The sequence below is a fragment of the Lissotriton helveticus genome, chromosome 1_1 (genome assembly GCF_964261635.1).
Source record: "Lissotriton helveticus chromosome 1_1, aLisHel1.1, whole genome shotgun sequence".
Classification (NCBI taxonomy): domain Eukaryota; kingdom Metazoa; phylum Chordata; class Amphibia; order Caudata; family Salamandridae; genus Lissotriton; species Lissotriton helveticus.
The window spans coordinates 1,305,431,281-1,305,451,434 of NC_136057.1; positions in this window are offsets into that span (position 1 = coordinate 1,305,431,281).

Here is a 20,154-nt window from a genome sequence, read left to right on the forward strand (position 1 = left end):
CTCCTAGCCAACCGCCTCATGTCGGTAATACCACAACTGATCCACCCAGACCAATGTGGGTTTATGCCACACTGCAGCAAAATACATTGGGGCATATTACCAAGGGCAAGTATCGCCGCTTTCTCGGCGAATTGTGCCGAGAAAGCGGCGAAACTGCCAGAGCCCTATTAACAAGGGCATTTTAAAGCCTGCCCCAAGCCCACTTTGCATGTCGGCGATAAACATCGCTAATGACATTCAAAGTGGGCGTTCCCACGTCCAACCACATGAAAAATGTGGTTGGAGGTGGGAACACCCTATTACCAAGGAAGGCGATGGGAGGAAAAGACCTGCGATAAACTCATTTATCGCAGGTCTCCCAACGCCTGCTCTGACCAGGCGTTAGGCATTGATAACATGGGGGTGTGGATCATAAAGCTGAATCCACCCCCCCCATATTATCAAGGCCCACATTAGCGCATGAAAACAACGTTTGTTTTCATGCGCTAATGTGCCATATCGCCGACTATTGCCGGATTTCTATTCGCCTGCCTGATGCGCATTGATAATTGCGCGCTAAAAAGGCGATGAAATCCGGCGATACGGGAATGTGCGTTGCGTGTTTTCCAACGCACTCCTCGGTAATATGCCCCAAATTGTTTCCAGAGGGTACAGCTGGCACTTGCTCGACTGATGTCTCTAGGAGGATCAGCAGCATTTTAATTGACAAATTTCAAAAAGCATTTGATACAGTGCACTGGTTCTTCCTGGAGGAAAACCTCACTAAAATGGGGTTTGGGCCCGAATTCTGGGCCTACATCAGGGTACTCTACGCCTCTTGCCAAGCTCAAGTGTGTATTAATAGGGTTTTGTCTCCCAAGTTGATACCAACAGGGTGCCCACTGTGGCCCCTCTTGTTCTCACTAGATATTGAGCCCCTGGCAGTCAGATTTGAGACTTCGACTGAGGACTAGCGATGGAAGACCCGGTAGCCATTTATGTGGACAACGTTTTGTTGTTCATCTCTCAATCTGCTGAGACAGGGCCCAGAATGATTCATGTTTTACACACTTTTGGAGCGGCATCCGACCTGAATGTCAACTGGGACAAGTCCCTTCTGGTCCTCTTATGAGGGGATCGTCAGTTCTGTTAGAGCAAAATTATTGATTTTTCTAATTAATACAAAACCACTGAAAACAACAATGAAAGTAAATGCGCAACTTGCATGCTTGTTAAAAAACAATACTGAAAAAGGGGTATATTGAACCCTCCAGCACCATAAAAGTGTGCTTGATAAGTTAGAGAATGGTAGAGTCAATAAACAGTGAATTTGAGATGAATTTTTATAACTAATTGCTTATACTTCTAATAAAGATGTTATGAAGATGTAACACGAAAACAGCATTTCTTGCGGAATGACTCGACAACATATATTGGTGCAAAAAATTGATGTTACATGTTAGAGCTTAGACATTTTTAACATATATGCCTAATAATATGTAGATTTTACATTTATGGACAACTTTTGATCAAATGCTTAAAAAAATTATTTTACACGTTGGTATTTTGAAAATGTAGTAGTAGGCCATAATCACAGTTGTGCATTTATGTGAATTAATCACTGGCAAACATTATAGAATGCTTATATATGCGATATCTAAGTGATTTAATAATTGCCTTTTAACATTAATTAGGAGTTTTACACTACATAAAATATGAGTTTAAAGATACTTGATTTAACTTTTCTCTTTAGGCTGTGTCTTTCATTGGCCTGATGCAATGAAGTATGTCATGTTTTCAAATGTTGCTTGTTTTGATCATGCCACATTCCTTAAAGGACAAACCAGACACTTTTCTTTTATTTTCTTTTGTGTGAATTCCATTAGAACCTAACCTTTTGACGGTGTCCAACAAAGCAACAATATTAAAGCTTTTTGTTGACAAACTTGTGAGGATGCAATGTACTGTCTTTTCTCATAAATCATATGGGAAAAGTTCCTGGAATATCAATTTGTGCCTGCTAAATGGAAGAGAGATCATGGGGGGGGTCACTCCACAGTGGACTGACAATGAAATCATGATGACAAATATGCACTTTAAAGACTATTGAATTTAGCAAGAGGGTGACTTCATGTTACCCTGGGCTCCACTGCTTCTTCTTTAGTTTTAGCTGCTGAAGGATCCTTTGATGATGCTCTTGAGAACTGTGGCTGTTGTCATTGTACTATTGTTGCATTCCCATAGAGTATGGGATATGTCCCTCGGGCATCACTATGTCCTTAGGTATAAGGTTTCTAGTTCGTATATCCAATAATTTGAAGAAAGTTCAGTATTCAATGAAAATTTTATTCATGGTAGTATTTGTTGTAGTTCACAAAAACAAGCATATATTCATTGAAGTTGATTTGTAGTTAATCATATCCATAGACTTGTAATGATTCTTAATAATCCCAATGCATTTCGGCAGATATACCGTAGAATCGTTTCATTGCTGTTGTCATTGTGTCATCTCTTCCTTGACTATATTCTGCCAGCCAAACGATCTTATTTTCCTATTTTATTATGCTAATGAACTTACCTGCTGGTCTATTTGGAGCTGTCTGGTGAGAATCTAGACCTCAACCTTTGATAAATGCTTTATTTCCTTTTGTCGATACTTATGGACTTTCCCCTAGTGGACTTTAACTCGAATCCTGTGTCTCTTTGTGAGATTTCTAATTGAACCACCCTATTACCTTAGAAACCATCCTTTGCATTCTTTGGTTTGATTTACTAAATGTTTAAAATTTTGCTGCATGCATTAGTATTCATGACAGAAGTGCTAAAGATGTTATTTACTTGTTTTAATTTTGAATCTCTAATACAATTATTAATTTAGTTCAAAGAACTGTTTGAGATATTTATGTGAGATTGATATTCTTTCTTTGAAACTGTGCTTGGGAATTGGCTACCAATTAATAGTCCTCAATGGGTAGACTGACAGTGGGTTATCCTAGATTCCACCCCTTACTGCAATGAAGAAAGATCCATTAGAGGACCAATGCCTCTGTGGTAAAGTATACAAAGTAAAGATTTGTAAAATAGCACTTCTATGGGCCGGTGCTAGGCTGATCGTGCTTTATTAAAAAGTGCTCCCGCTGGATGAATCTCGGTGCTCGGAGGTTCCCAACCACCGTTATTAGCTTTCTGTCCATACAGGTCCACATTTCCCAGGGGCCTTACCAGGAGTCTTAATCTTTTTTCTCTGGTACAGAGGGCCCAGGAGGATTTGATACTATGGGACAAGCTGCCCTAAATCTCATAGGTCGAACTGCTCTTTTTTAAATGATGATGCTTTCATGGCTACTCTACCCTCTCCAGAACTAACCTTTACCTATTTCCTAGTACTGGTTCAACTCAATAGCAGCCATGGGAAGATGGTTCTTATAGGCCCACAAACCACTGAGGGTAGCACTTGGCAAATGCGTCCGTTCCGTGTATGATGGAGAACTTGGTATGGTGGATATACGACTCTAGTGCCCAGCTCTTGACCATTATTGACTAGATGCTTTGAGGTGGGGAGACCCAGCTTATCAGGGAGAACTGGACCTATTCAACGTCACAGGGATCCGATACACTGCGCCAGTACCAGCAGCGCTCCTGGAGCCGACTTAAGTGGCACTCTGAGTATGCAGGGCGGCGCTGCGTTAGACAGGTTGGGATGGTGCAAGCTTGGAATTCTCCTGTGGAAGGGTAGGTGGAAACCCATGTGGTAAAATGAGAGGAATGTGTTGGGGAGTTGGACAATGCCGAATGGCAAGAGGCATGTAAGGCTCACTGAGAACTGGCAATATAGGCGGGTCTCTGGCTCATACATTTCAAATAGTTTCACCAGGCCTATTTTATCCCCTCTGACTATAGAAAGCCCAAGTTCACACGTCCCCTGAGTACACCAGGTGCAGGAACCCGGGAGGGGACGTCTACCACATGGTGTGGTCATGTCGTGTCATTCAGAGTTATTGGGACTCTGTTATCTCTACTCTAGTCTGTGTATCGAGAATGTGTATCCAGATGAACCCCAAGACAGTGATTTTAGGCAGCCTAGATGACATGGGAGGCCCAATTTGTGTTATGTATCCTAGTAGAGGAAACTGTTGTAATGTTTGCAATAAGAGAAATAAAAAAGTTTATAAATATAATTAACAAATGGTGGCCATTATCAGATTTCAACATTTTTGGTATCCTTCGTTCAATGAATAATTCACCAAGAACTGGAAGAACCATTGCTGCAGAAGTTGAAGACACTTGTTTAACCACAGGGAACCGAGAATATTCCTCAATAACAACACATTAATAGCTTTCTGACTCCATTGTACCATAAAAGTCTCCAGGTGATCATACATTCTTAGAAATTTGTGTCATTGACAATTTTTTAGATTAATTCTGTTTCCCTATTGTCTGACATAATTGGCATACTTATATGGTGTGCTCATCCAGGACATCCAACTTCTAGAACCACACTTTTTCTCTCAGTACTTTCTTTGTCCAAATTGCTTTCATGAGACACATAAACCACCCAGCTTTGTGTGGGTTTATATATTGTTATATATTTTAGTATAGTAACCCAAATAAAACTGTTACTATTTCATCACATTTCACTTCTTTTTGTTGATTTTTTGTAGAGCTGACATGTTCCCATTTGTTGTTTTGCATTAATTTTATTACCTCTTATATCGCTATATTTTCTTTGGTAACCTTTTCTATTTCTCCAATTGTTCGTTTTTCTGTGTTTGACTCTCTGATAATAACATTTATATACTCTCCTGTGTCATGAATTATATACTCAGCTGGATTGTATTCTTTGCCAGGTTTGTGCACAATTTAAAAATTATAATCCATGAATCTCATTCCTAATCTTTCAATCCTTAGAAGTATTTTTGTTTTTGGGATTTCCATTTTCTGCAACAAGGGCCTGATGATCTGTCACAATCGTGAATGGTTTTCCATATAAAAGTAAATGATGATATTCACATTCAGCCACAACAAAGAGACCTTCTTCTTTCTAACCTGGGCTTCTATTGGAATTCTATAACGCATATTGGCAAGCCCATTATCGCCATTTTAGCGGCAGTTTCCTGCCGCTAAAACGGCGATCATTTTAACGAGGTTCTTGCTAATATGCCCCCTAGTTCCCCATATTCAAGGACCACCGCCCTAGCCATTAGGCCAACTCCTTTCCCTAAATGTTATGATATTTTCGAATCTGCCCATGTTCACAGAACTGTGTGCTCCCTATTGAACTATTTTGACACTGGATGGATTAAGGACAGGTTTGTTGCCCATTTTGTCATACTCTATAAACATAATGTTGCAGGTTGTGCCGTTATCTAATATCAATGTGGCTTAGCACTCTCCAACTTTGAGTTTTATTTATCTTATTTTTATCTACAATGTTTATTTCCTTTTCACTTTTATCTTCGATCATGTATAGGCATTCAGTACGTTTCCATTCAGGGGATTGTTTTTTCGATGTATTAATTGTCCATCTTTCTTAGATATTGTCTCTTTCATTTATTACTTAGGCCATGGTTTAGAAGATATCTAAGCTTATTTCTTATTGCTTTGCAGACAGATGCAACATGAGTATACTTCTCATATTTCTGACATTTTTGTCCTTCTGCTGCACACTCCTCAGGATTGTGGAAATGACAGCCCGCATTTATAACATAACTTAGTTTCCAATTAATTTTCTTGGCAGGTTCTTAAAAATATTTAAATTAAAAAAAAATGGTCACAGTTCTACAATTCCAGTTTCCATGTCTCTTGTATAAACTTCCGCCATATTGTCTGCTCTATATAGTTGTAGTGTTTTCATCAAATCCATGTTTTCCCCCTCGACAATGTAATGTCGAATTCCTTTGAATAACATCCTCCTATTATTTGCAGTCTTATTGGCTCTTCATTATGGAACCCGTGAAAATCACAGTAAGCTCTCAACTTTAATAGTTGTGTAACAACATCATCTAAGGGTTCACCCTCTTTATATGTCATATTAAACATTTACCTCTCATTAATAATCTTTCTTTATGGATTACATTGTTCTTTTAGTCGTTTTATTATCCCTTGATATGTCCCTGATCAGCAGGATACATTACTAATAACTCTTAAACATCATCTCCCACTAAATCTAAAAACAGATTTCGTTCTTCATCATCAATATGTCTCTTGTAGGTAGTGTTGAAATTTGTGCATCATTTTTCCCATCTCACTCTTCTGGTTTGGGTTGGGTTCTGACATATCAAATGGTGGAGGACTTCTAAGCGCTGTACTTGTTATGCTTTCTTCCTCACTGCGCCATCTGGTTGTACTCTGTCATAGGCATGTGAAGTAATTGTGCAGGGAGTGCAATAGCATCCCAAAATACTATAATGTTCAAAGTTATTGGTCAAATGTCAGGCTATGTCTTCTGACCGATTACTGATTATTCTTTTAACCTGGTGATTGGTATTTACCTTTCTTTCTCTGGCTGCAAATTGTGAGGATTTTGTAAAGTGAACTATGTAATAACCTTGGAGGGGTAAAGGAAATGTGAAAAAAAAGGTTGTAAGATGTCATTGTTTTAACACTCAGCAAAATTTGAATACCTGTAAAAACTGTACACATATTTTAAGATAACAGTTAGAAAAGCACAAATGAAGAACACTTGTTTGTAATTCTGAAGTGTGATAGAGAGATTTGAATAAGATAAAAAAAATCAAGATACTTTAATTGATGATGTGCAAATCATAAATATTCGCTGAAAACCAATTTCCATACATCATGTGTGTGATATATAGTTTTATAAGTAAAATTGCGTCTTTGTAAATTTAAATGTCATTTCAGTGGAAAATGTGCTGTCTGTAAATCACAGTGTGAAACCACAACATTATTTTGCAATTTATTTACAAATGTGTGCTCCAAAACACACCACTGGCTAACACCTACACCGTTATCATTCACTTGCTGAATGGGCTCACTTGCTACCCTTGTTCTTTGTGTGATGTTTGGATTTTTCACAATCTATATGACTTCAGTGATGTAACACTAATAGCAGTATTCCTGCTCTGAAAATTGTTGGATATCCACTGTAACGTGTAACATTATTTGATTTTGACATCATTTCTGCATTTATCACTTCTTCTTGTGACATTTTTTTTATTTGAACCTGTCAAGTTTTGTCATTAGCCCCTTCGCTACAGGGGTTAATCCCCCGCTGTGCTGGGGGAGAAGGGGGGCGCGCACAGCGCCCGCATGCTCATGACGAGCTGAGCTGGTCATGAGGCACGGCGCTCCTGTGCTCATGACGAGCTCAGCTCGTCACAGGTGCATTACCTGCCGTGGAACGCTCAGCAGGGGAATTATCCCCGCATGCGAGCGTTCCACAGCTCATGACGAGCTGAGCTCGTCATGAGCACCAGAGCGCCGTGGCTCATGACGAGCTCAGCTCGTCATGAGCCTCGAAGAGGTTATTGTACGTGATCTGGTGAATAATAAACTTGTTTACTTTGAAATGTTTGTTGCTTTTCAATTGTTTGGGATGCTATGGCTTGTCCACACAAGTCATATACACTATTGGTCAGGCATTTCAGGTATTTTCTCTCTTGTATATCTTCTTTTCTTTTTTAGCAGTTTCTTTCTTGTGCAGGGCTTCCACTCATCTCCTCTGTCAAACAGTAATTATCAGGTAAACAATTAACTGCACAGGTTCTTTATTAACCAAAACAGGAAGCACAAACAGCTGAAGGTATCCGACTCTTAACAGCCACAACACTGATATCAAAAAATTCTAAACATTCCAAATTTGATTGTAAGGAACCCACATACATCACAACTCCACTCAAAGAGCAATAGCATTACACCAACAGGAACAAGAGAAGAATAAATACAATCTGAAAAGGAAAGAGACAGTCGCAGCCCGCATAGCTTGCGGGTGGGTGGTTTAATTTAATAATAAAAAAAAAGTACCTTTCCGCCGGCCGGGTATGCGTCTTCTCGGCTTCTGCTTTCCTGCCTCCAGTAGGAACAGGAAGCGGGCAGTCAGGCTCCCTCCCCATAGCCAATCACAACGCTACAATGGCAGCATTGTGATTGGTGGGGACGCCCCCCACCAGGCACCTTTGTTCTCCATGCAGGCTGTATTGCAGCCTGCATGGAGAAAGGGAGTGCGTATGACTGGTTTGGGCGGCCCCAGAGGGCCGACCAAAGAGTCATTGTGCCCTCAGGAGTGAGCAGGCCACTCATCCCTTGCCCTGGTTGCTTGCAGAGTAGTCCCGCCTGCAACCAAACATAAAATGGTAATAACGGAAAGTTATTACCATTTTATGTTTCTGCTTCTCACACTGGAGGAAGCGTTGAGGGCGACACTCCTCCGCCCTAGTGGAGGAGCTGCCCCTGGAAAGAGAGAAGTTATAGAGAGAGATTACAAAAGGACAAGAATACAATTGTAAATTTACAATAAAACATAGTTCTTGAGGTAGCACAGTGTACTATGGATTCTACCTCCACTAGCCTTAGTAGCAGAGCTCCCACTTAATACATCATGTACATAGGAAGAACTGACCTCCAACTAAATTTCTACACTTGGTCTATACCAATACCTTATTTCTTCCTTCTTCCTCCATGCTCCCTCCACAAACACATCCGCCCATCCTTTATTCCACTGCATCCAACCAGAATTCAGTCTATTATTAGGTCTCCTACCACAGAATAATTAAAAAGGCGACATTCTACTTGTCTCATGGGGAGACATTCTGTGGTTCAACAGTAAATCGACACTTCCTCCTTTTGACTTACCCCTTTAACCCAGGCCAACTGAATACATTTCTTTAACATTCTATTAAACCTTTCAATAACTACATTCAACTGAGGGTGGTGTTAAGCACACTTTTTGTGCCCAACACAGTTTTTTTCAAGAAGGCTTCCATTTCCTAGAGCATAACGGTGTTCCATTGACTGTCAAAATGTTCTTGGCAACCGCTTCCTCATGAACACTTCCTCCATAAACGTAATGACTCTTTGAGAAGTTCTCTCTTTAACCAAGAAGCTCAGCCCACCGGCAAAATAAATCACCCAGAGCCAAAAAATACAGAGTGGCACTTTAACCATTTAAATGTCCTACTACATCATGAGCAATTTCATTGTAAAGCTGCATGGGAATGATTGGATTCACAATTGGAGGAACACAAGGTTTGATAAACTAGTTGCTATTCATAGATATACTACATTCCCAGACTGCTCTCTCAATCTCCACGTACAATCAGGGGCACAGATAGGATGACCACACTCTCCCTTTGGATTTTAGGATTCCTAAACACCCTTCTTGAGCTAATTTAACTAAATCAAGTCTCAAAGGTGTATGAGGAAGTCAACATGCCCCTCTGAATAACAACTCATTAGTCATAGTTAACTCATTTTTCACCAGCCAGAATGGTCTCACTTACTTCTTCATGTAGTCTTCTTACTAAGCCACTCTTTGTCAAATCAAGCTAGATCTCCTTTAAAACCATGTATGTATGCAATTCCTCCCTCCACCTCTCCTGCAAAATCACACCCTCAATGACAACACCAGCAGTCTCTTGGACTCTATTCTCTTAGCTTCACAATCAGCTGCGGCCTGTGTATGTAAGAGTGAAGGGACCGGGTCGGGGAGGGGGGGTGTTATCCAATGGGACACCAACCTACGGACAAATATCACAAAATCACGCACATTCGGGCCCATTAACCACACTTACTTTCAGTTATCCAGTTGAAAAAAACCTGCCGGGAATCAATGTTGGGCTTCTTTATATGTCCATTTGCCTAGAGAATTCGAACCTATTCATTTATTTACTAAGCCCTTCCTTACTGATGGATCTATAAGTTGAGTTAGAGTTGGTAATTAATTACATTAAGCATTTACCTATTTTAATTTCATTGAAAAACCACAAACTCAGTTTTAAATGATAAAGTTTTATCTGAAAATATTTTAGTGAATCAAATACAAATTACAGCGTTAACTCCATCATTCTGAGAAGGTAAAATTCAGTTTGCCTAAATTAGTCTATAATTTTAATGACAAATACCTCAGGGAGAGAGGACAGAGAAAAAAGGCACATTGACACAATAGATTTTACATTTACCTAGGATGGTGTGAGTTAGACCCCTCTGGCCAAGAGTTTGGACCTCACGAATTACCAGGTAACAGGTTCAAGACAGGATTAAACAGGACAGATCACCTCTTCTGGATTTAACACCAGGGTCAAACCCCTCTTAGATACTAGTTCCCTCCTCGACAATCTTCTGCACCTCATTCCTAGTCTATCGCCTCCTCGGTCCTCTTCCACACTCTTGTTCCCAATTTTTATTTGAAAAATTCTAAGTCTGCTTCAGGTAATCAATCAGCAATCGGACAGCATGTCAATCGCTCAGCATTCTGGCAGCGATCAGCCTAATTCAATTTGCTAACTATCCCAATTATACCTCTGGTGGCATGTTCCACCCCCAAATGTTTCAAACTTGTATAAATTGTGTATTCTGATTGGACAAGCCAAGGGGCATGATCGTCACACCATACTAAAGTAATACTTTTCTAAAGAGCATTGTCTTATGTTCCCGCATATTTAATTTGTTTCTCCCATGCTTTATTCCCACCCGTTTTCTCATATTAAATTAAAACATTGTATTACATTTATACATTTGTTCATTGAGTTTTCAGGATGTTCTGTCACTTTATCCCTATGAGAAAAGATCGTCCAGCGCTTGGGATCACGACTCCAGAGTTGTATTCTATTGAGGCTGGGCACGTTACCCACGTGGTTTTAAGCCTCGTCTCTCGATTTAGGCCCAATAGCGAACTAACAGAGAAGTCAAAAAGACAAGATGTTAGATTCAAATAAAAATGGTTTCACTGTATACCACTTATGTCTACTCTAATCCCATTTATTTAAAATAATTCTTTATGCGTTAGCACTTAGTATAAAACGCAGTTTAGTTTTGAGCAAAGCAGATGTTTAGCATGTGAGTTCTGAAGCGGCCATTTTGCATGTTAGTGCGCAGTAGCAAAGCTTTCCCTTCAAGCGTTATGACATCATGCAGTTGGCGCATGCGCAATTCGTTTCCTGCGTTTTTAGCAGCCATTTTAGTCTCATTCAAATACTTGTTAGTAGACACATAGGCAAGCTTCCCCTGCTTCTACATTGTGTACAGAATTCGTATAAATTAACATGACAAACAATTTATTAATACTTTATTATGATTATAGGAGAGGATTCATCCAGCTAGTTGCTTATATGCAAATCCTTGCTCCATCAGATGTCAACAGACGACGACAAGGTCAAATTAATTATTTATTTAGTTTCCCCTCGTGGTCGTCTGTCGAATCCCCCCAACCCGGCCACACCTCTCTTACCTGCACGGGCCACTCCTTTTCACAATCACCTCCCTCTGTGACTTCTGCCAGCCTTGATAAACAACCCACAGTGCAATTGCTTTTCCACGGAATAAACTCCACTCTGGACTTGCAACTGTGGTACAGCATTAGGATCCAATAAGATGACAGTTATTTTTGATGGAGGCCAAACCAGAATGTAGTCAGCCATTCAGGAAATGCACTCCTTGGTTGGAATTGTTCTTCTCCCAAATTCTATGGTCGCTCTGAATTAAATTTTTTCTTAATCTCGTGACCATCATACACTCATATATCCATCCTGCTCATCTTACATTCCCCTGCAAAATTAGGAGAATACACTTCCTCTGAGATGATGGTTAAGGGAGAGGCAGAGTCAAACATCATCTTTAGCTCAACCCCCTTCCCTAACCACATTGGCAACAGTCTTAACCGCACACCCTGTACCAACTGTAAAAGAATCTCTGCTAGACTCTCACAGCTCCATTTATTTTGTCCCTATATTATCACTCCTGCAGCATTTCATAAAGGACCTCTCTTGCCATTACCACACTTGTTCAAGAGGGGCCTTGACAGCTGGACTTGTGTTACAGCCTGTCGTATGTCCAACCACTCCACACCTATAACATCGCCATTTAAAACCACTTTCAGTTATCTCCTTGTCAAAATAACCTTGCATTGCTGCGCTTCCTGCACTAACTTAATGGGAATCCTTGCTACCCTCTTTATTTCCCTCCACACATCACTTCATGTGTTCAACTCCCTTAACCACCAGGAGTACTTCATTGAAAGGGGATTCGTCTTTCATCTAAAGGCGTTCCCTTACTTTCTCTATGTAACAAAAATTGACACCTCATTTTTTTCTCCTCTGTGAAAGCTCCAAATTTACAACCAGAGGCGATCAACGTTGTTATATATTCTTCAACAGTTCCCCCTTCTCCCTGGACCCTCCTATCAAAATGATAACACTTGAGTATCGCGCTTACCTTAGAAAGACAATGAATGTCCAGTTTCTTTAGAGAGATGTCAAATCCCTCAGTTCTCTGTATTCTTCCAGCTGAATCTTGAAGTGTTTCTAACACCTCTTGTCCTTCCACCTCTATACAACCAAAAGGACCGGTTTCCATTTTGCTCCAAGATTTGCTATGTATACTTTAGTATAATCTAAAAACACCTTCCTTTGGGAGCTCACCAGGCATACTTATTAAAAAGAAGGCAGCTACCCTGTTAGACCTGGATGTCCATGCTTATTTGTCTTGGTTGCCAAATATGCATGTCAGCAAACAAAATAGCCAATGCACATGGGATGATGTCAGTGTTTGTCTTCAAGAGCAACTGCTGCATCCACTGGTAAAGGTGGCATCGATTCTCGCACGCAAGCCCTTTTAGCTGAGAGTTCGAAAGATACTACAAGGCTCTCAAATCTCAATTTAGTGTTTAAAGCCTAGCCGCTCCCGGTACCTGGAAAGTCACTGGAACCAACTTACTACTTGAGGCGGAGAGCATCAGACTTGGCCTCGGATATGGAGTCTGCCTAGGCTCAAAAGAGGAACTCCAAAGTCCTCCAAGCAAAACAGCTCCAGATGCACTGGCGAAGTTTAGCCCATGGTATAGTTTGACCCAGCAGTTGGTCCTGCATTGTGAACAGTCTTCTGCTCCCTCAGGTTCAAAGAGCACATCTGCCAATGCCACACAAGAAAATAAAAATCATGGCACCAACAAGGATGATGCAGTACTTCTCCTGAGATGGAGACCAATAGTCAACAATATTTCTATTCGCATGTTGGGTTTGCAGAATGCACCTTGCCAGTGTCAAAGAGTAGCCATGCCAGTGAAATGGAGAACCTTTTTTAACAAACCCCATTGTCCAGCTTATCTGACTGAAACACAAGGTAAGCTCATGGGACAACATGGTAAACCAAGAATGCATGTGAAGGGACAGAACCATTCGAGAGGGAGATTCCTAGGGAAGGAAGGTACCTCACTGGAGTTGCATGGTGGTTGGAGAAATTGCTTTGCTGGTTACCCTGGGTTCCTACAGTAGTGGATTCCTGCTAACATCTTCTCCTGAAGGTGTCATGACCCTCGTTTGTCTCAAAAGAATTGGAGTATCCGCCTGGTCCTTCCAGTCCTCACTATTAGTTTATGTAGACCTCATTTAGAGTCAGCAGTCTAGGCTTGGAAAGGCGACAATGGAAATGGAACATGCAACAACAGAATGCATGTTAATGCTAGTAGCCAGTAAGTTGTACTAGTAGCACACTAACATACCAGTACGCGTGAAGTACATAGAGATGCCAGCAGAAACAGGAAAACACCTTATCGTGCATTTTTGAGGGTATTGCTGTGCAGACTAGAGTTTGCAAACACTTACCTCCAAGCCTCGCAAGATTTAGGAATCTTGGCGGCCATCTTGAATCTGGGCCTTGCCCTGTGCCCCACCTTGCTCGGCAATTGCAGCTCGGCAAGTATAAACTTGAGTACCTCAATAATTCCAGAACAATATGTCTGAAGCAGGCCGATGCAGCTCTAGACCTCGGTATATCCTGAGGATCCCGAACCTGAAACAGAGAGATAAAGCAAGCTAAGTAAAACCTTCAGTTTAGTCTGCACGCCTATAATTGAACATGAAAGTTATGATTTACCCTTGAGTATGCAAACAGTTGAGACTGAAAAAACAGGTATGCATGGGCATGCAAACTATTGAGACTATGGAACAAGGCATGGCCCACAAATTGTACTTTGGAAAGAAGGTTGGTTTTTGTGAATCAACTTGATGGAGCAAGGACTCGTGAAAAAGAGACTTGCTTGGATGCAATCTTCTCATGTAAACTCTAACCCCGTACTAAACTTGTATTGTAAAAATAACCTGCATTTATACAACATGTAATAGTAAGAACAAAGCTTGCATATGTGTTTTACTAACCAGTAACTCGAGAGTGATGCTAAGATGGCGCTAACTGAAATTCTTTAGTGGGCATGCGTCTACTACATCTACTTAGTATGACGCATCTATCGCTTGGAGGGAACTTTATGCACTTGCGCAGTAGCTAACAAGATGGCCGCTTGATACTCACATGCTTGCTGAAAAACTAAACCCAGCTATTCTACTAATGCTAATGCGGGAAGAATAATAAAAAGTAAATGGGATTGGAGTAGAGATAGGTGGTATACTGTGAAACCATTTATTTTTTATTTTAAGATTTGTCTTTTGACTCTTTCAATAGTGCTTATTATGGGCCTGCAGTTGTGAGCAACAGTCTGGTCCCTCTCGTTCTGCTGCACATGTGTAGTGCAACTTAGCTGAAAGACGCCATGTCAATTTGAACATCAGCCAAGGCTGCGAATGGTTACATTCATGGGAACCGGAACGACAGTCCACTGAAATGCATGAGAACTACTGTTTTTTTCCTCTAATATGTGACAATTACATTGTGAATAAGGGTGTGAGTAAAGACTGATGTATACAACTTAAAGGGGGGATTTTAAACAAAGAGCTGAAAGAAAAAATTGGGAAACAAGCATGGTGTGATGATCACCTCCCCTTGCCTGTCCAATCAGAAAGGTATAATTGAGGTAGCGTTAGTTAGTTAGTCTGGAGGCTGGGATGCTGTCGGAGTGACGGGAGATGCTGAAGAAGAATCGACTTATAGAGCCAATTATCTAAAGCAAATTAATTTATAAGAAGATCGTGGAAGAATCTCGAGGAGGAACGGAGTGTCAGAGAGGGGTTCTACGCAAGCGTTAGTGATAGAGAGGTTATCTGTCCTGTCCTGATTCCTGTCCTGAAGTCTTTCTTCGTCAGACCTTCCCTGGGGGATCCTTACCAATTCCTAGGCCTGGGAGTTGGTTTTCACACCATTCTAGGTAATTATATCTATATCTGTATTTGCGTTTATGTGCTTTTCTCTCTATCCTCTCCCTTTCATGCAGTGTCATTGTAAAGTATAAATGAAGGTATCTTGATTGATTATTTGAATCTTCCTTCCTGTGAGAGACGGAGTTTGTTCTGTACTGTTCGATGATCCAGAGCCGCCACCACCCCAGCGCTTTGAGACCCTCACGGGTGAGTAGCATGCTTTACAAACCCCTGTTTAATTGATTGATTACTGTGCAAGTGGTTCACATGAATTTAATCTGAGATAAAAATCTAAAAGACATCCCGACTCTGTGATCATTTTCAATGTGTACAAGTATATTGAAATCCTATGTCATTTCACCATCAACTAGTTCCAACTAATGGTCCATTGACCAGAGGAAAGAACTTTTGATCATTGAAAAGATTTGTTAGGGACTAAAGATAACTAATCTAGAGAATTACAAAAACATGACCCCAGTGGTTATTACCAGTGTGTTGTGAATGTATTTATGGGCCCAGGTCAGTCTGTGGTGTTAGATTACCTGTTGCTGGTAACCCGCTGGATCAAACTTAAAACAAAGAATTTTGAGCAGAAGCCACGTTTAAGTGAAAATTAAATGATTGAGTAAAAGGTCAAAAAGAACAAAGACTGAGTAAAAGCCGTAATTAGCATATGCCAAATCGGAACGAAAACGAGACATGCACTGAAGTGTCAGATAAGTAACGTATCTATATGAGAACGACTTGGAATGAGAAGTATGACTGAAGGAGTCTATTCCAACTTGCATCTAAGTTTATATGTTCTCTTCAGCAGATAGCTCCTCAGTCTAAGGTGCTGTGTTGCGACGCACCATATGAGCAATAGGCAAAGGATCAAACATACATTGGACACATAGTGGTTCGGTTGGGCAGACTGGCCTTGAGCAGCCACTCCCCTTTTATTTACCGCCTCAGGCCACGCCTGGCCCGAGCTCGTGGGTGCAACATAAATGGCTCACGCCCGGCGGACATCAGGGCCACTGACTCATTACACTCAGGTCAAGAGCTATTGGGGCGGATGCATTTCAGAGTTAAGACCAGTATAACAGAGGCGGTAACAGAAGCAGCAGACCTATATATTGCCTCTACCACTGTCCCTTGTTTTGTATCCACTTTCCCCATGGTGATCTCTTCAAGTGGGTTTGCTTAAAAGCTCACTGAGGGAAGAGCATTTAGACATTGGTAGACTTGGCATTTCAGCATCGTTCCTGCTGGGTTCGACAACATCAGGTTAGTGAATCTGTTGTCTTTAAGTTGACCTTGTCTGAGAGCAGGTGCCATAAAGACAGAACAATTCAAAGAGTTCTCAATTTAGCCCGATCATTGATGTTGGATTATTGCCAAAATCACTATATAAGTATCAAATGAAAAAAGAAGTTGTGTTGTTCCGTTTCAGGCCTTAAGTTTCTTTTTTTTTTTGTGAAAATTTTTATTCAGGTTTTCATAATTATTACATTACATTCCCCCTCCCCCCCCCCTCCGCCCCTTTGAAGACCAAGGTCCAAAACAAAAAATACGTTACATCACCAAACAAAAAACATCTATGTAGATAAAAGCAGCTATACAAAGAATATTATAGCAGGCATAACATAAAGCCAGTAGACAGCTGGATAGAAATAGACAACAAATTACCCTGGATCCTGAGTTTGTATCCACTGTAATAGAGGTTCCCATAACAACAGACCTCTTTGTTTTTTCCTAATCCCTTTGTTTTTATATATGGCTATCTCGATGCTGCATATTGCCAATAGTCTGGCCCTCCAATGTGTTATGGATGGTGGCTGGTGGTCAAGCCAAGCGGAGGCAATACAGATCCTTAGGACTGCCATACATACAAAGATCAGCCCCTGCTGGTTTAAAGGGCGCTCAGAACCAGCCAAACCAAGCATAATCTCTTCAGTTGATATGGTCAATTCTACATTAAATATTTCAGAGATAAATTTAGAGATCTCATTCCTAATAGTGGTAAGTTCTGGACACAAGGCAAACATATGAATATCGTCGGCTGCCACTAGCGAGCAACGGGGACAAGCAGTGCCCGTTCCGCTGGCCCACTTGGACAATTTAAACGGGGTGTAGTATAGGGCAAAAAATGTTTTATAGAATTGTGCCTGCAATTTTATTGAAATAAGCCAAGTTTGCGATAGCTCCAGCGCACGGGCAGGCGTTCCATGATGCACTGCAAGATCAGAATGCCACCTATCCAAATGTTTATCTAGATCATCAGGAATAGATTTATAAAATTCCTTATAGATTTCCCCAATTTTTGGGGTAGTTTCCCTTCTTAAATTGTCTATTACTACAATGTTTTGAAATTTGCCTCGTCCCCCCGTTTTCCTTGATAGGAAATCCCTGACCTGAAGGAATTTGAAGAAATCCCTATTCCTAATGTTATAGTTGTCATAGAGTTCTTGGAAACTTTTTATCCGATCTGCAGTAAAAAAACAACCTAGCTTGGTAATCCCCGCTCCGACCCACCTAGCCATGCAGCCATCTAGAAAAATCTCTGGAAGATCGGTGTTATCTTTGATAGGGGTATAGTAGGAAAAGCGCCCCAGCCCTAGCAATTTACGGATATTAATCCAGACTTTCCAAACGCTCGATATTGTCTTAAGTTTAGTTTTCTTAAAGAAATTATCGTTGCTATGCCGCCATAGACACCCTTTACTTCTATCCCCTAGTATCATCTCCTGTGGACTTGGGATTACTGCGACACAGGAGTCATTGGCTATAAGATTCCCACAATATTTTGCTACCGTGGCCCAGTAATACATCCTGAGATTTGGCATAGCCAGCCCTCCTCTTTCTTTCGGTAGCATAATCCATTTTGCTGCCCTTCGAGGTTTCTTGAATCCCCAAATAAATCTAGATAACATAGATTCAATGATTTTAAAATAACCCGGGGAAAATTCGAGGCAAATTGTTCTAAAAAAATATAAGAATTTGGGTAGAATCAGCATTTTAATTATATTGCATCTGCCACCTATCGTCAAATGTAAATTGTCTAACCTAATCAGATTTTTTCTAGTAGTTGCTATAAGGGGATCAAGATTTTTCTCTACAATTTTGTCCACCTTGGCGCCTATGCAGACACCCAGGTATACAGCATGCTCCACTACTCTAACATCATGCATCTCTACTTTATCATTAATAACAACTTGGGTTTTTGCTGTGTTCAGTTTATATCCTGATGTTTTCCCAAAACGTGCAGCTTCTTCTTCCACAATCTTTATCGCCTCCTTGGGGTTAGTAGTTACTAAGGCTATGTCGTCTGCATAAGCAAGGACTTTTGTCTCAAAATTATTAATCCTGATTGAAGGTACAGAAGGATGACTTTCAAGTTTGCGAATAAACAGGTCAATGTATATCGCGAACAAGAGAGGGGAGCATGGGCAACCCTGTCTTGTTCCCCTCGATATCTTAAAGTTCTCGGACATCTTTCCATTTATCACAACACTCGCGCTTGGGTCAACATAAAGTCCTTGGATGGCCTTAGTAAAACCCCTCGTTATTCCACAGTTTGACATTGCTGCCCACAAAAATTTCCAGGAGACCCTATCAAAAGCCTTTTCCGCATCCAGCAGAATGAGGGCCATAGGGTCTCCCGTACTTTCAGCATAATCAAACAGAGAGATCACTCTCTGTATGTGATCGGTTGTCGATCTGCCAGGAATAAAACCATGTTGTCGAGTTGATACCATCTTGTGGATTATAGGTGCCAATCGCCCAGCCAAAAGTTTAGAATAGATCTTTGAATCTCCATTAATCAGCGTTATGGGACGGTACGACCCCATCTCTAATGGATTTTTCATCTTCTTAAGGAAGATCATAATCTTTGCCAAAGACCAGGACGGGGGTGGATTCCCTCCTTGGAATATTGACTTAAAGAGCAGTGACATGATAGATTTTAATTGCTCGGCGAATTTTAAAAAGAACTCCATGGGAATCCCATCTACGCCTGCCGCCTTGCCCATATTCAGAGACTTCATGGATAGCATAATTTCGTCCCAGCTGATAGGTGAATCTAATCCTTCTTTATCCTCTAGTTCCAGACACTCTCCCAGATCAACCCCCAAATAATCGACAGGGACATCTTGCTCACTTTGTGGTTCATTATATAGTTCTAAATAGAATCTCTGGAAGGCCTCTCCGATATCATGTTCCTCTACTCTCAGCGTGCTATTACTATCTTTAATAGCTTTGATCATATTAGCGGTTGTTTCCTCTCTGGTGCGTACTGCGAGCTGGTGTCCCACTTGTTCGCTAAGTTCATAAGCTTTTTCTTTAGATATCATTGCTTTAGTTATGGCTTTTTCTGTAAATATCTCTATTATCTTATTTCTAGCTATTGCGATTTGCGCTAGTCCCTCCGTACCATGACCTGATTGTACAGCTGTGATCAACTCCGTCTCTGCTTTGCTCAAATTCTGATATAAAAAGGCAAGTTGTTGTTTGCCTATTCGGTTCTTCCTAGCTGAGAATTTTAATGTCTCCCCTCTGACGCTAGCTTTCATTGTGTCCCATACTATCTCGATAGGAGCGCTACCCATATTTATTTCCAAAAAGGATGGGAGCCACTCTCTCATATAATTGCAGTATTGCTCATTTCTTAAAAGCGCTCTTTCAAAAGTCCAAGAGCTTCTAATACGAGAAGGACTACTGCATGATATATTAAGTTCGAGCGGGTTATGATCAGAGAGTACCCTAGGGAGCTTCCTTATGGTGCAGCTGTTCCTAATTAAGTTAGATAGGAGTATATAATCTAACCTGGCATGGCGGGCATGGGGATGGGAGAAGAAAGTATATTCATGATCCCCCTGATGTCCCAGTTGCCATCCATCCAGTAATCCATGTCGTTTGCACAAATCTTTGAAAG